General features: G+C 41.5%; 1 long non-coding RNA gene across 2 annotated transcripts in view; it reads left to right on the top strand.

Annotated features, from left to right (window-relative positions):
- The window catches only part of LOC115099053, a 297401-nt gene that overhangs the window by 267926 nt on the left and 11839 nt on the right, over positions 1–17636 (top strand). Inside the window, exon 5 of one of the 2 annotated variants that reach the window (XR_003858672.1) lies at positions 4820–4912. The exons of the other annotated variant lie outside the window; for it this stretch is intronic. This is a non-coding gene — a long non-coding RNA (uncharacterized LOC115099053). The remainder of the gene's footprint in view (positions 1–4819; positions 4913–17636) is intronic. 2 annotated transcript variants of the gene reach the window in all.

The following is a 17636-nucleotide window of genomic DNA, read 5'->3' on the forward strand; positions in this document are numbered from 1 at the left end:
GCACAAATCTACGCCCGATTTTATAACATATGCGCAGCTGCGCGCATATGTTATAAAATCCGGGGTCGGCACGCGCAAGGGGGTGCACACCTCTGCACCTTGCGCACACCGAGCCCTAGGGGATCCCCGATGGCTTTCCCTGTTCCCTCTGCCCCCCCACACCTTCCCCTGCCTTCCCCTACCTAACCCCCCCCCAGCCCTACCTAATCCCCTCCTAACCTTTATTATGCAAGTTGTGCCTACCTCCGGGCAGGCGTAGGTTGCGCACCCCCACTAAGTGCCGACACGTGATCCCCCGGACTAGTGGACCTACGGAGGCCTCTGGCCATGCCCCGTCCCACCCCACCCCACCCCACCCCAGACCGCCCATGCCCTGCCCCTTTTTACAAGGCCCAGGACATATGCACGTCCTGGGCCTTGTGTGCATCGCTGGGCCTATGCAAAATAGGCTCGGCGCGCGTAGGGCTTTTAAAATCTGCCCCACTGTGTTGAACAGGAAAAAATAAGTCATTAGTACCAGTAAAATGGTTTTGAATGAATCCAATTATAAAACCCAGATTCAGAGCTATCCTGGCATGATTTTACTCCTGGTTTCATGAAATATGCCTCGTAAGCTTATAGTCAAAAGCTGTGCCTGTCCGTCTAGGCCTTATATCCCTACAAGGGCTTGACCTCTAACTCTGTGCCTGTCCATCCAGGCCTTATGTCCCTACAAGGTCTTGACCTCAAATGCTGTAACTGTCCATCCAGGCCTTACGTCCCTACAAGGGCCTGACCTGAAAACGCTGTGCCAGTCTGTTCACTGTCTAGGCCTTACATCCCTACAAGGGCTTGGCCTCAAATGATGTGCCTGTCTGTCCAGCTTGGAGCTTGGATATTTCATATGCTCAATAGTTTTCATGACCTTCATAATATGGACCATTTTCCCTAAATCTTACTTAGGTGCCAACATTAATGTTTCTAGTACTATATAAAACTGGTGGTAGTTGTACTCTAGTTCATCCTCTGTTTTTCCATAGTTTACAGAGGCACTGTGGGGTACAAAGTCAACAAAGGTTGATACTGTAGATTTGGACTTGAGTAGCAGTTTTCTTATTTCTGAGAGCTCTTCAAGTTCCTTTGTCATCAGATTAAGTGCATAAGTACAGTTAATAGCTTCTGGGTATTCACCAGATGCCAACAAAACCACCACAATTTCGGGGCCAACCCATTCCAGGGAGCCCTTTCCTGCGCAAAGAAAGGGAACTCTCCCCAGGTGTAGCCAGCCTATCTCTTAACGCCCGCCGACCCATGTTGAACCGCTGTTCACATGGAAATCTCTTCCGCCTCTGCCTTCAAAATTCTCGTGTGTATATCTGCTATGTCAACCATATTTTAAAAGACCAGTGAGAGCTCACTAGATGCCAATGAAAACACCCCACTCTAGGGGTGAACCCATTCTAGGAGCCCTTTCTTACACAAAGGAAAGGGAACTCTCCCCGGGGCCAGCCTGTCTTGCCCCTGTCTAAACCACAGGGACCTGACTACCTCCACTCTGCCAGCCTGTCTTGCCCCTATCAACTTTCTGCCACTCTGCCTTGCTGCCATACACCAGAAGACTCACTCTACTCCTTGTGGTGTTCTTGCCATGGTTCCTCGTTGTGTTGGTGCTAGTCTTTCTGCTACTTTGTCCCTTTATCAGTGCCTTGTGGTTTTTTTCTGACACTCCTGCTTTCTATGTTCCTCCTTCATTGTGCTGTAGGATGTTGATGCCACTTGTCTTGCCACTTTGCCTGTTGTGCTGCCTTCGAGGATTCATGCAACTGTTATCAGTGCTCTCTTTTGAAGCTGTGGTGTGTTTTTGAGACTCTCGCTGCTGCTTTGCACCTCTGTTAAAGCACTCTTGCCACTCCTGGTACCCCTTTGCCCCTTTATAGTGCCTTAAGTACCTTGGAGCTCTTTTCTCATTCTGATGATTGTTCCCCAGAAGTTTCATCAAAATTGATAAAAAAAAAACAAAACAAAACCCAATTCTGTAGCCAAAAATAGGCTGCAAATACTTCTCCCTTGACTTTAATGGGAAAACAAAAAACGAATAAAACTAATCATCGATTTGGTTTTTGCCTCTATGAAACTAATGCAATGAATTTGGGTCCTGACGAAACGATAAACACATTGAAACAAATGTTTTCCTTCTGCACATCCCTAGTATACAATGATACAGACATATTCTTTTTGGTAATCACCATTTTATTAGCAAAGAAAATTCTTAAAAAATTATATTTTTGGACTGTAATATTTTTCTTCCTTATGACCTATGAGTATATATAAAGTTGAGTCAGAAAGTGGCTTCACTCACGATGATACCTAGCATGATGGTCATGATATAGTTTGTCTTTATCAATCATTGAATCAGCTGAGATATTGGTGGTATATTTTTCCAGTCATTTTTAAGGTGGTGCCAGGACATTCAAATGGTGATGTCAGACAAGCAGGCTGAAATCTGGAACTGGATATGTGGTGAAATATCTGGTGTAGAAAGGAAGATCTGGGAGTCATCAGCAGTGTTGCTGAAAGCCATTGAATGAGATCAGAGCCATGAGAGAAGAGGTGTAGCTAGAAAAGAGAAGATGGCCCAGGACAGGGCCTAGAGAGACTCACCGAAAGATAGTGGAATAGTGGTAGAGGAAGATTCATTAGAGGATACAGTAAAAGTATGATGGGTGAATAAAACCGGGATAGAGCAGTGCCAGAGTCCCAAAATCTAATTCTGTATAGTATGTCAAGGAGCAGATGATGATCAACATTTCTGTGGTATCTCTATTCTTACTGGATGTGGGCCCAACAGACTGCAGATTGCTATAAATGAAATAGTCTGTGAGATTAACTCTAGGTGTGCTGGATAAGACTATTAGCTATCACCTATAGCCTTTGGGTCTAAAGAATATGAAGTAGGACTACATCCATATCATGCATTCTAGGTTAAGATGCCTTGACAGTTAAAAACCTAACAAGAAAATACTAGAGGATGGGGAAAGGGATGCTCATGTACCTCACATAGCAGACCCAGTACAAAACTTCCACAACCTGAAACAAACAAACAAAAAAAAAAAAACACAGGAAAAGCACATTACAAATCGCAAAATTACAGTTTACATAAATCCCATCTTATACCCACACTAATGGGAATGTGGACTCAGTGGAAATAACTCATGATCTAGTTTCTCTAGATACTGTTGCAGTGCCTTGAATTTCCTTCTCCATATCCAAACGTCTGGTCTCTGAATGACCTAGGCTGATGAGCACTGATAGACACACATGCTGTGGAACAGACAACATACCATCAATATTTTTCACAGATCAGGGTCAGCGAAAGAAAGCCTCTAGTGTTGTCCAAACAGAGAAACAGGGTTTAGGAGTATGAACATTCCCTCAATAACTGCCATGGTGGATGCATGTCCACCACTACAGCCCTATTCTAGCTCTTAAGGTAAGTGCAGGAATGGCATCATCAGCCTCAGCAAGATGGGATATCCATTATTGCCTTCAAAAGCATAAGAAGGAGGACACAAGATCAATAATAAGACTCACATCATGCATTTCTCACAACACAATACACAAGGATTCATGCCTTACAATAACTATCTAACAAAACTCTATCCCGAGGATCACAGTCACTTGTCCTTGCATGGGGAAATATGACAATGTATGGGCATCATAGCAAGACAAGTTAAAGGAAACCTGATCACCGCTTCCATTCATAAAATTCCCACATGTTTAAACCATAGTAATGCTTATACCAATAACAGTATGTCTTCGATGCTCCAAAACTCAGGAATGTGTGCTATGTTTTAGATGAGAGTTGTATATGTGAATAAGAATTTGCATGATGCTAGAGAGTGTACAAAATGCAAGTGTAAATATGACAGAACGAGTGTTTAGGAAACAGAATGAAAGGTTGGAAAATAAAATAAAATGAGCTTTGATTAGGATAAAAGAGATGTGCAACTGTTTCATGGGCTAATGTAAGTTTTAGGGTAGACGATAGTGATTTATAAAAGGTGAACACTCTGATTCCCAGTGGAAAAAGTGACACTAACCCTATAAAAGTAACATTTGCATGGGGGTCTTTAGGCAGTATTTAAATATAGGGAAATATAGGGGCAGATTTTAAAAGGTGCGCCCGATTTTATAACATGCGCACGCAGCTGCACGCATGTTATAAACTCCGGGGTCAGCGCGCGCAAGGGGGTGTACAATTGTGCACCTTGGGCACGTCAAGCCCTATCCGAGCCGCACTGCCATCCCCTGTTCCCTCCCAGGCCGCACCGAAATTGGAGCGGCCTGGGAGGGAACTTCCTTACCCCCCCCCCCCCCCCACTCCATCTTCCCTTCCCCTATCTCCCCCGCCCTTCCCCCCCTCCCTTTTCCTTTTTGTTTTCTTTGTTCCAAAACTTACTTCAGCCCTGGGGCTGAAGTAAGTTGCGTGCGCCAGTCGACTGCCGGCGTGCCATCCCAGGCCCAGCGGCCATGCGGAGGCCTCTGGCCATGCCCCCTACCTGCCCACGGACCACCCGGCCCGCCCACACCCCTCCCATGCCCCGCCCCTTTTTTCAAGCCCCGGGACTTACGCACGCCACCGGGCCTTTTGAAAATAGGCCCGGCGCACGTAACCCCACTACGCGCGTAAATCCTCCTGGATTTATGTGCCTAGGGCTTTGAAAATCTGCCCCATAGTGTTTTTAACTACTTTGCCTATCTACCCTCGCAAAAAATTGTTAAACTTGTCAACAATAGTTAACATAGAATACTTTTGTTTTATTTTGCTTTTTCATTTCAGTAAAGTGAGGGATATTTGACATTTCCTATTTCATTTTAAATGATAGCACAGCCCTAGTGCTTTGGTCTGGACATACGCCAGTCTGCATCCAAGGTAAATATATTTCAGTTGAAGAGCATCTAGCAGTAAATAAAAGGTGAGTATGTACTTGTGTGAGAAAATGTGGGCATTTCTGTGTCAGAAGTGGAGGGAGCTAATAAATCTTCTTCTGTACACTCCAAATATCTTGTTTCATAGTCTACTGTGTCAAAAGTAGCAGTACAGTCTAGTAGGATCAAAACTAAGGATTCCTCTTTACCCAATATATTTTAAAATCATCTACCAAGGAAACTAATAGTGTCTCTGTACTATAGCTCTTATGAACTCCAAAATGATAATGTTCCAGGCAATTGCTACTATTTAGGTAAGCATCAAGCTATATAAAGAATGCCCCTTTAATTAACTTTGAAAGAAATGGAAGATTTGCCAGAGGGCAATAATTATTTACAAAATTAGAGACTAAGGAGGTCTTTATTTTTTTTCAAAAAGAGGCCTCAATATAGCGTAGTTATTTATGAAAAGTGTCTCCTTAAGTAATGAATTTATAATAGGGGTCAGAAATTCAACAAGGATCATTCCAGCAGCTTTAATTAAATTTGAGAGGCATGAGTTTTCAGCAAGTGATGATTTGAGCAGTATTTGGAAGGGGAAGAGCATCAGTAACATCAGGTATTATTTAAAGAAAAATCTAAAAATTACATCTGAGATAGCGTTAACTGCAATAGAGCACTGCTGATATTGATCTTTTCAATGAAATGAGAAGGAACATCTTCACAATATAGTGAGTCTAGAATGGGTGCTCTGGAAAGAGTATAGAATGTTCTAAACAATAGAGAAAGTGAAGCTTAGGGTGAATCCAGTCCAGTAGATTTAGCTTAAAGATATTATAGCTGGTTCGGAGAAGTTTCAGTCATACTCTACCCAGTTATTACTGCATATTGAGGTAACCTTCTAACATACTGGGTTATTCATCAAAATGCATTATGGTATTAACACACGCAATAATAACACTATTGAGCAGCACAAATGCAAATTTTTGGAAGGGGTGGGATCAGGGAAGAGTTTGGGTGGGATTTAGGGAAATGAGGGGCAATATCACATGGTTTTAATGCCAGAAATAACTACACCAGAGGACTCCTAAGATAGCGGCACGCTGAGAGGCTTGGGAAGCCAGGATTCTTTAAGTTCCCTAAAGTTACTTATTTTCTTCATAATGCCCGCGAAAAGAAAGGGGAAAATACGTGTTTTCCCCTCAGTTTCCTTACCTACTGTAATGGGACAACAAGAAATCACGAACTTCCTCAACCCGGCAACAAACACACCGAGGGACGAGGATACCGTAGGACTAGTCGGAGACAGAGCTTCGATCCAGTGAACGGAGGAGTTATCCTTGAGCCCAGATCTTAGACAAGCGCCGACATAGAGGGCTGAGGAGGTGTTGCAGCCCGGACCGCTTATCGGAGGATTACTTCCTGGTTTGCCTGCAGAGGGAACAGTGGCAAGTGTGGCATCACAGAGGCTGGGTCAACGGCTGCCAGCAACTCAGGGACCCCGAATGGCGATATAATATCAGGTACCGGGCTGGGTCCAGGGATAATCGGGGAAGAACCCCTGGGAGGAACTCTGCAAAACCCCGTGGGAGGATTACCCAAATTTGCCCCGTTGGTTGTCCCTGAACGCCCTCAGGTCATAACTCTTGTCGCTTTGTGGGACATGATGGCTGGCATTGTGAATACTTTTAATGGGTTTAATACAAGACTGGAGCATTCTATTCTACAAAACACAACAATTACTTCCCATATGCAAAATCAAATGAATTTACTTGCAGGTAAAATTAATGTGTTGGAAGAGAAGGAATCCGGAAATTTGGAGTTCAAAGTTGCCACAGTGAGAGACAGAGACACTTTGTCGAAAAGGATTGAAACTTTGGAAAACAAGTCAAGGCAATTGAATTTGCGTATTGTGAATTTCCCCAGAGTGATCGAAGAGACTCCTTTTACTACTTTTAAGAAATTCATGGGGGAAATACTGGGGATATCCCAGGAAGAACTTCCATCTATTAATAAATGCTATTTCCTTCCAAAATCAGCAGTTACTGCTACTGCTCAGAATTGGCAAGAGAACCTCACTGACATAATAGAAAGTTCAGATATTGATGTATTGGAAAGAGCAACAATTCTGGTTTCCTTTATTTCCTTAATTGATTTACAATTAGTAATGAGAAAATATTTTCGATCCTTTCCAGTGTCATATATGAATGCTAATGTTAAAATCTACCCTGACTTAGCTGCTGCTACACAAATAAGATGTAGAGGCTTTTTAGCCCTACACCAAGAAGTGATTGCTCTAGGTTTTACTTTTATGTTAAAATTTCCATGTAAATGTGTGCTTAAGAAAGGGGTAGATACCTTTATTCTTTTTTCTCCTGAACAATTAAAGTCTTTTATTGATTTGAGAAAACCAGCCACATCGACTCCCACTAATATATGAAGTATTTTGTTGTTTGCGTGTAAAAGGCCATTCTCTTACTATAGAATAAAGTTATTTCCTATAATTCTCTCTTCAAATTCCATGGAGTCTTCCCATCAAATGTATCGATTTTTGGATAAATGGAAACATTTTGATTGAAATAGGATGGTGATGTAATGTGTAGGATTTAGTTAAACATGTTTGGTTTTTTGTTACTATAATTGGTATTTCCATAATTTCTATATTGCAAAAATGATGAATTTTTGTAATTGAAAAATTGATAAAGAATTAAAAAAAAAAAAGAAAGAAAGAACTACACCTTTGTTTTCCTGGCGTGTGATATACTTGAAATGGCCATAACTGCAATTTGCAATAAATTTTTAGAATTGCATTTTGCAGGGAGGGAGGGAGGGAGAGCGAGTGAGAGAAAGAGAGAGAAAGTATGTGCGCCACTGGGGAAGGCCTCACAGTGGGCAACTATTTATTTCTCTATAGAAGGGCCATCTAATAGGTTGAGGTGAGGTGTTGGTGGTGGTTTAGGGGCCAGTTTCTCATATAGGGTGAGATGTACGAACAGCACAGTACACCTTGGTGAAGATTTGACATCATTTGGAGTGAGGAAAGTCTCACAAAGATGAAATTTTGTAATATGTTATCTCACCCTGTTATAGAGTCCATCAAGCTAGGATGAGAGAATGTAGTAGAAATTGCATCTTTGTGAGACTTTCCTCACTCCAATTGAGTTCAAATCTTTACCAAGGTGTACTGTGCTGTTCATATGTCTCATTCTGCATGAGAAAATGGCCCCTAAACCACCACCAACACCTCACCTCGACCTATTAGATGGCCCTCCTATAGAGATATAAATACTTCACTACTAGGAGGGCCTTGTAGATAGTCTCTCTCTCTCTTTCTCGCTGTCTCAGATGCAAAAATAGGAATTATCACAGGGCATGCTACCCATACAAAGTGGTATGTTATTGTGTGGTAATTCTAAAATTTTCCTAAACATACTCCTTTTTCTTATCATGGGCGTTATCCATGCGTTAATAATGCATTTTAGTGAATCCAGGGGTTAGAGGCTGATGTACTAAGCTGCAAAACTTTATTCCAAAAAATGTTTTTTTGTTCAAAATATTTTGCAGAATACTCTCAAACACATAAAAATCCTGGAGTCTCACCTGGAGGCACACCTAACCAGTCAGGATTTCAGAATATCCGTAATGAATATGCATGAGATTTACATATATTGGAGACCCAGCAGGTGCAAATCTACCTTATATATATTCATCATTACAATCCTGAAAACCTAACTGGCTAGGTGTGCCTCCAGGAGAGGGTTGGAAAACAATGGGCCAAACTATTCTGACATATAGTTAAAATGTACATTTAAATTTATACATCTTTCACATCTTTGTTAGACTGAATTTGATTTAAACTTTGATTTTATTTTTTTAAAGGCTGCAAGGATTCAGACTGGTTTAGAATAATGCAAATTATTTATTTATTTATTTAGAATTTTTATATACCGACATTCATGAAACATATCACATCGGTTCACATTTAACAGGGGAAATAATACATTAACTGAGAGTTAAGAAAAATACATACATTTAACAAGGGATACAGTATCACTGGGGAGTGTAAGAAGAATAAAGGTCAGATGAAATAGGAGCGTTCATGTTAAGAGGGAGAGAAGAGTAACTATATTACAGTAGCTTGTATGTTTTTGGGGGATGGGAGGGAATAGGGGGAAAGGGGGAATGTAGCCAGGAGGAGGGCTAGAGGTCGTGTATGCTTGTTTGAACAGCCAGGTTTTTAGTTTTTTTTTTTAAGGTTGCTGGGCAGTGTTCCTGGTGAAGTTCAACCGGCATTGAGTTCCAGATTGTTGGTCCGGCTAGGGAGAGGGCACGAGCTTTGGTGGATCTGAGTTGGGTGGGTTTGTTTGCGGCAGTAGTTAAGGATCCTTTGTAAGCGGATCTGGTGGGTCTGTTAGAGGTGTGAAATTGGAGGGAGTCGTTAAGCCAGTGAATATTTTGGTTGTGCAGGGTTTTATGGATGATTGGATAAAGGCTCTTATAGAGGATTCTGGATGGTATCGGGAGCCAATAGAGGGCTTTAAGGATAGGGGTGATTAATCAGTGTTGTCACATTCCATAAAAATAAGAACCAATCTACAGATATTCACGTGTCAAATTTTTCAAAGCAGTTACAAAATAATGTAAATCTTTAAATAAGCTGCAGCTTGCAAATTTCGATATGTTTTATATCTGAACTAAAAACAATTCAACTATATAAAATATGGAAATTCAAGTTATCTATTTTTCTGACTAACAATATTCAATCCATGACCTGTGCTAACTATGAACTTGATTCACTAAGCTGTTTTGCCATAGACACAGAATGGGAAAAATGCTTAAGGCCCTAAGTTCATATTATCCGCACCATCCTTGTTTGCAAAGGGTTTGGATATAATAAATGCAAATTGGTTCACCCATCCTTATTTCAAGCACTACAAGGGCCATCATTCCGAATTCTATCTAAACAAGATTTTCAAATATATTTTGTTTTAGCATTTTAAATTCACTCAAAAATCTATATCAGCTCCTATTCTGGCATTTCTTTTTGCTTTATACTTCTTGTCTTATCCGTCCATCAAACTGCTTCAAGTGAACCAAAACAGCATCAAAATTTAAAAAGCAGTGGACACCTTAAGAGTAGTTGGAGAGTTGAAACAGAGTTAAATTACACTATCTAAAAGCAAACCCTATTGACTATTTAAACATTTCAGCACATTTTGTAACATAAAATGAGCAATCTTGATGAGGAACAGATGGAATGTAACACTCTTCATATGGTTACTTCATTAGTTTTTAAAACACCTGCACAAAGCTTTCAGGTAGATTTTGAAAGCCCTATGCACACCAAAGCCAGGAAATATGCACAGAAGTCAGGACCAGCATGCACCACACAGATTTTAAAAAGTGTGTGAGACTCTGCGTTATCTCCCGGTCCGCGCACAAACATTTTTTTGCAAAAAAGGGGCAGAGTGTGGGCATGGTCTGGGCAGGACACGGCAGTTCCTAGATTTCTCAATGAAATCTGTACATAAGTATTTATATGAACAAGCACGCGGCGGGGTCCCCTACCATGTAACTTTACTTCTGCAATGGATGGTGTGTTAAGTCCTGAAACAAAAACAAAAAGGCTAGTCAGCGGGGTTTTAAAGGTAAGAGCTAACAGGGGTAAAAGGAAGGGTAATTAACTTGGGGATTAGGAAATCCTATCCTTTACATGGGCTAAATGGGAATGAACTGGGGAAACTGGAAATTGTGTCAGCATGTGTATCTATCTACTAAAATCACCCCCACTTACACAGTAAAGGCAGCATTTGTGCACACATGTGCACATCCACATAAAATTGTGTGCACATGTACACATGTACAACCTATTTTATTTCATGCACGCATATATGCGATGATGTTATAAAATGCCCATGTCCTTTAGCACAAGCCTGCATACGTGTACACATGTGCACCAGCACAGCTGTTTAAATGTTACCCTCTATATCTATAGTATACACTGGAATAAATCATTAAACTGGCTTTCCAAGTAGATCTATATACAATATTTTTCTTCTGTATAGTAGAAAGAAAGATAGCTTTTAAAAATCAAAGTGCAGTAAACAGAAGTCCACAGAGGCTGTGAAGATGACAGATTTTCCTATTTAAGTCATCACTCTCTGAGTCAGCCTTTTCTCCAACTTCTAGCTTTCATCATCAAAGTTACAGGACAAGTTTCAGGCACAGCAGAATAGTGACATCCTTTATCTCTTCATCTGAAAAAAAAAAAAAAGAAAGAGTTCAAAAGTCTTCCATAAGAATCATCCCTGGAGCATTTAAGATTTTTCGTAAAGAGATTTTATTAATAGGAAAAAGTTCTATCAAATAAGCATGTCAGAGACTTTGTTCTTTTTCTTGTCAGTTAACAACTTACCCTAAATATGAGATTATGCAAAGGACCGTCTTTCATGTATATGCTGTCAACCCTCAATTTATAAAATATTAAATTATGTATATGTCCTTTTGTTCTTGGTATCCAGCTTAGATATTAAGGAGTGCTTCATTATCTTTTCAGGAAAATATCAACCTGTATCCCTCTGTATCTAAAGTTTTAAGCAGCGATTTATATTTTATCCCATTGTTGGAATATTCCAAAAAGTATTTATAGCTTTGGCAATGAAAAAAGTTCATTGTTGCTATGTTTTTATGATTATTTTATTTTTAATTGTAGTGATTACTATATAATTATTTTAAAAATCTTTAAAAACTTGGCACTATAAACAGGCTTTCAGAACAGACAATCAGGAACGTATATGGCAGTTCTGACAACAGTGCAATATACCAGCCATAAATATATTAGGATCAGACCTTTGAGATGATTAAGTAATTTAGACTATTTATTACAAAGTCTCAAACATGTCAGGTGCGTACTCACCTCTACCTTTAAAATCCCATAAGATAGCTTCAATCATACCTTCCCTACCTCACCCCACAAATTCCAGTTAATTTTACCATGAACGAAGCTCTATGGCACATTATTCACAAAAGAAGATCTTTATTGGAGTTTGGCTGCAGTACAGGTCAAATTACACTACTAAATACAACCATGAATTAAATTCTAGTTGATTATGCAACCCTATTGGGTGACCACTCCCTCGCCTAAATTGCATTTCATAAGAGCTACGTATCATGCTAATGCAAAATTCTGGTGCTGGGGATGCAGGGCTGTCAAGGCCTTGCCCCCTTCAATGATGTCCTGATCACTTGTATACTTGTCACAATAAAACTCTCAAAATAATGTTTTGGTAGTGGTATCAGTTATTCACACATCCAAAACAATTGATACTGAAAAACCACAATAAATCCAACATATTTATACCACCCTATGTGCAGTGGAAAAGTGAGTTTTTTTCTCTCATTAGTTTGACCTCATACATAGGCATTATAAAATGCTAAATAGCATGAAGGTAAGATGCCAAATTTTAATCATAGGTCAGATAATGACATTGCTTCAGTGCTGCAATGTGAAAGTTCATTTTTTAGTCGGCTTTTATATATATATTTTTTTAATTTTTCACTTAGCTTAATAGCTTGCTAGCGTGAAGAAACGCCGTGCTGCCAAGATGTACAAGGCTCATCTTATCTGCCCGACATGGAACCGTGTTTCGGCTTCGCCTGGCCGAATTTAGCTGTAAAGTAACAGAGAAAATCATCAAATATTCAAAAGCATCAATATTTCATTAACAATGATGGTAGAAGATGCGGCACCAACATTTTTAGAACAGCGGCTTGACTTGCCGACCTGCCGGTAAAGCGTTTCCTCAGCAGAAATGTCAAAAATTAGCGCCATTTTTCAAGAGTTTCAGAGCCAATCAAAAACTGCCATGTCAATTGACGTCATAGATGATTGATAGCATTAATTTTAAATAATGGAATACCATTCGATAGATAAATTCAGACCTTCGGGTTGTACTGTATTTAAAGCAAAAATCCATTGTTGCTCCCTTAAATTCAGGAGCAGTTGTGGATCGCCCCCCCTCCCGGATAGATGAATGTGATCTATCACCCGCCATTTCAGATCCACAAAACTGTGATTTTTTATCAAACAATGTGTGACGATAGGGGCCTGAGTTTTCTTGGTTAGCAGGCAACTGCGGTGTTCAATTAATCGAGTGCGGATGGGATGTTTCGTACGTCCAACAGATTTTTTTGCAGGGACATACAATGATGTAAATGACCGATGTTTGACAGGTAGAATGAAATCGTGCTGTATGTATTTTTCCAGTATTGGAAAATATCAGTTAAGTAGTAATTTCTCCTTATTCTCCATTCCTTTCCTAATAATTTCTAGGGATATGCATCGTTTTTTAAGACGGATGAAAATATCGTATGATATTTTCTAATCTGTCAAGTACTGGGGGTCCCCGAAAATGATAGGAAAACCCCACGAAATTTTCATGTGGTTTTCTTATAATTTTTTTTTGGGGGGGGAGAAAGGGCACACAGAAAAATACCCCCAAACCCACCCGACCCTTTAGATCTAATTATTTATAATCCCCTACACTCCCGACCCCCCAAAAAATTTCCTAAAGTACCTGGTGGTCCAGCGAGGGTCCCGGGAGCGATCTCCCGCTCTCAGGCCGTCGGCTGCCATTAAACAAAATGGCACTGGTGGCCCTTTACCCTTACCATGTGACAGGAGCTATTGGTGCCATTGGCTGGCTCCTGTCACATGGTAAGAGCAATGGACGGCAGGCGCCTGTCACATGGTAAGAGCAATAGACGGCCGGTGCCATTTTTTTCAGCTCGGGACAGCCGAAAACAAAAACCGTCCAGACCGCGGGAAATGGAATTTTCCGTGGGTCCATGATACAGAAATCTGAACCAAATCCGGCACCCGATTCACATCTCTAATAATTTCTAGCATTCTATTTGCTTTTTTTGGCTGCCACCGCATAATGAGCAAAGGTTTTCAACATATTTTTGTTAAATTGTCAACCAGTTATACTGTTCCATATGTTCTACTGTTCCATGTAAAGCTCCGCTCTCTGTTGAGCAGTTCTTCGTTTTATGTAAACCGGAGTGATTTGTAGTCCCTACAAGAACTTCGGTATATAAAAATTAAAAATAAATAAATAAATAAATATTTTCTACAATGGTGTATAGATCCTTTCCTGGAAAGTGAACCTTTCCATTGTAGAACCTTGCATTGTGTAGCTATAATTGGGTTGTTCTTCCCTATGTGCATCACTTTGCACTTGTCCATATTAAATGTCACTGCCATTTGGATGCCCAGTCTCCCAAGATCCTCTTGCTATTTGTCACAATCTTCTTATGATTTAACAACTTTTAATAATTTTGTATCAGCAAATTTGATCTCCTCACTCATTGTTTCATCTCTAGATCATTTATAAATATGTTTAAAAAAATGCCCCAAGTACAGATCCTTTGGGGACTCTCACCTTTCTCCATTAATGATTTAACTCTACTCTGTTTTTCTTATCTTTTTAATCAGTTCTCAATCCACAATAGAGCATTGCCTCCTATGCCATTAATTTTTAATTTCCTCAAGAGTCTCTCATGAGGCACTTTCTGAAAATCTGCAAACACTATGGGGTAGATTTTCAAAAAATGTGCGTTCGCGTACTTTTGTTGGCGCACCAGTCGCAAACAAAAGTACGCTGGATTTTAGTATCTGCTAAAATCCAGGATCGGCGCGCACAAGGCTGCCGATTTTGGGCAGCCGGCGTGCGCCGAGCCGCGCAGCCTGCCTCCGTTCCCTCCAAGGCCGCTCCGAAATCGGAGCGGCCTCGGAGGGAACTCGCTTTCGCCCTCCCCTCACCTTCCCCTCCCTTCCTCTATCTAACCCACCCCCCCGGCCCTATCTAAACCCCCCCTACCTTTGTCCAGGGATTTACGCCTCCCGGAGGGAGAAGTAAATCCCCACGTGCCAGCGGGTCGCTAGAGCGCCGAGACGTGACCCGGGGGCAGTTCCGGAGGGCGCAGCCACGCCCCCGGACCGCCCCAGGCTGAAACCATGCCCCTGGGCCCGCCCCCGTAATGCCACGTCCCGCCCCCAAAATGCCACGTCGATCGGCCCCGCCCCCGACACGCCCCCGATAAAAAACCCCGGGACTTATGCGAGTCCCGGGGCTCTGTGCGCGCCGGCAGGCCTATGGAAAATAGGCGCGCCGGCGCGCAAGGCCCTGCTCGCGTAAATCCGGGCGGATTTACGTGAGCAGGGCTTTTAAAATCCGCCCCTATATCAACTGGCTCACCTTTATCCATATAGTTATTCTTGCCCACAAAAAAATGTAGCTGATTGGTGAGGCAAGACTTCTCTTGGCTAAATCCATATTAGCTTTGCCCCATTAAACTATAACTATCTATATGTTTAATAATTTTGTTCTTAATAGTTTCAATCATTTCTCCTGGCACTGACATCAGGCTCATCAGCCTATAGTTTTCTGGATCACCTCTGGAATCCTTTTTAAAAACTAGGGTTACATTGGCCATCCTCCAACATTCAGATACTGTAGCTGATAGTTTACAGATCAGTATATGCAGTTTCATTTTTCAGGTCTTTTAGCCTTCTGGGATATATATATATATATCAACTGGTCCAAGTGATTTGCTATTCTCTGATTTGTTATTCACTGTTGTTCAAAGTTTAAAAGGCCTGCGAATGTAAAAATCAAGGGTTTTGTGCATGGCCAGGCCTTGCATGCACCACATGCATTTTAGAATGGTTCCGGCCATTCGCATAACCCCCGATATGCGCACAAGTGCCAGGCCTGCTGAAAGGGGCAGGCCGGGGTATGGGTGGGGAGGGGCGGGGCGTGGATGGAGGTGGGCTGGGACAGCACCATTAGACGCTGCCCCTGGAGAACGCGCGCTGGCAGCCGGCCGGCATGCAATTACTTCTGCTCCAGAGGAGCAGTAAGTACAAAAATAAAAAAAATTTGCCGACGAGTGTGTGTTATAAAATACAAAGGGCGCGTGCACATGCGCATCGGATTTTAACGTCAGCGGGCACATGTGGACGCGGCCCGGGACTCGCTTGTGCAGGGGAGTGTAGATTTTTAATTTATGTGTGGTGATGTGATGGTCCCTTTTCCCAGTTCCCTCCCAATCCCTCCTTTACCCTTCCCCTCTCCACCCTCTGTTGCTTACTGCTTCTTTGGAGCAGTAGCAACATGTGCGCGCTGGTGATCCCTTCCCCAGTACAACGGCAAATGGCTGTACTGGCCGCCACCAGCTCCGCTCCTCTCCGCCCCTCAGACCGCTCCTTTCATTCGGCCCGGCACTTCTGTGTGTAACGAGCATTATGAGCATGGCCGGGCCCCTTTGAAGATGCGCATGGTGTGCGCAAGGCCCGGCCACGTACGTTTTCCATGCGCACAACATTTTAAAAATCTACCCGTAAGCGCGTAAATCCCACTTCAACTACATAAGTCTGGGAATTTTATGTCTGTTAGGGAGGAGGTGTAAGTTACAAAAAATTAAAACCAGCCATTTCTGACAGGTTTAAATGGTCTGGGGTAATTGGGGGGAGTGCAGGCTATCAAACCAGGGGGGTTGGATGACCTAGCTGTTAGCTGGGTGAACTGGTGAAACTGGCAATGGCATGGACACCTGCTCATCCTAATATATCCTAACTTAACAAAGTAGAATTGGGATGTGGGTGTCTACTTAAAATTGTGCGCACGTGTGCTCGTGATCAGTCTCTTTTATAACGTGCGCATATGTGCATGTATGTTATAAAATGGCCGCATGCTAATGCACACGAGCTAAGGCGCACACGTGCACTGGTTGAAAGTTACTGTCTGTCTTCTGAGGAAAAACATCACAACAACATGTATATTATTTTTACATGCACTGCAATGGAGCCAACTAGAAAACACTGCAAAACAGATACTTTGAACCCATATGGTATTAGGTCTATTGTAAAGTATGTTTGATGAGGATTTGGCTCTCAGAAAGCCATATGTAAACTGAATTACAAGGTAGTAAACCTCCCATACCAAAACAGCACTAAATATCAGCACTCAAACAGTAACAACCTTACCTATGAAAAGTCAACACTGCATATATTACACCAGTCCCTTCAAACATTAATATATCTCCTATTAGGAAAACAGAACAAGATAGCATGTTATAGATCACTACACAAACTGCTTGTCAGTATACTTCACCTTGGTCACATATGCAGAATACAGAATAAAAACATTATAAAGTAAAATAGAAACATGCAAAGAAAAGCTGAACTGGAAACCACAAGAAGCCAGATTGTATACAGTTCAGCAATGGAAAATCAAAAACACCATCAAACCTCATCAAACCACCATCAAACTAATAAAATCACAAAATATAATGCATCAACAGCTGAGAAACAGATCATCATCCAATAATTAAACTAAAAAAAATGCATTTTAAAAAGTTTTCAAAAACCCAGTAAAATATTTCAAAACAGACACACTTAAAACTTATAAGAAAACAATTTCCCACTCTCCATTCCTTGAATATTTTGACTTCCAGTCACCCTGAGATTGTCGTAGATTGCAGGAGAGTTGTACAAACTTTATCCTCTCTCTTTCACATTCACATGCACAGGCTCTCTCACAAATATACACAAACACATACATGCACATAGGCTCTTGCACACATACAGGCTCTTTCACAAAAAAAAAGCTGCCCCCTCTCTCTCTCTCTCTCTCTCTCTCACACACACACACATACACACACAA

Source organism: Rhinatrema bivittatum, chromosome 9 (assembly GCF_901001135.1).
Source record: "Rhinatrema bivittatum chromosome 9, aRhiBiv1.1, whole genome shotgun sequence".
Classification (NCBI taxonomy): Eukaryota; Metazoa; Chordata; class Amphibia; order Gymnophiona; family Rhinatrematidae; genus Rhinatrema; species Rhinatrema bivittatum.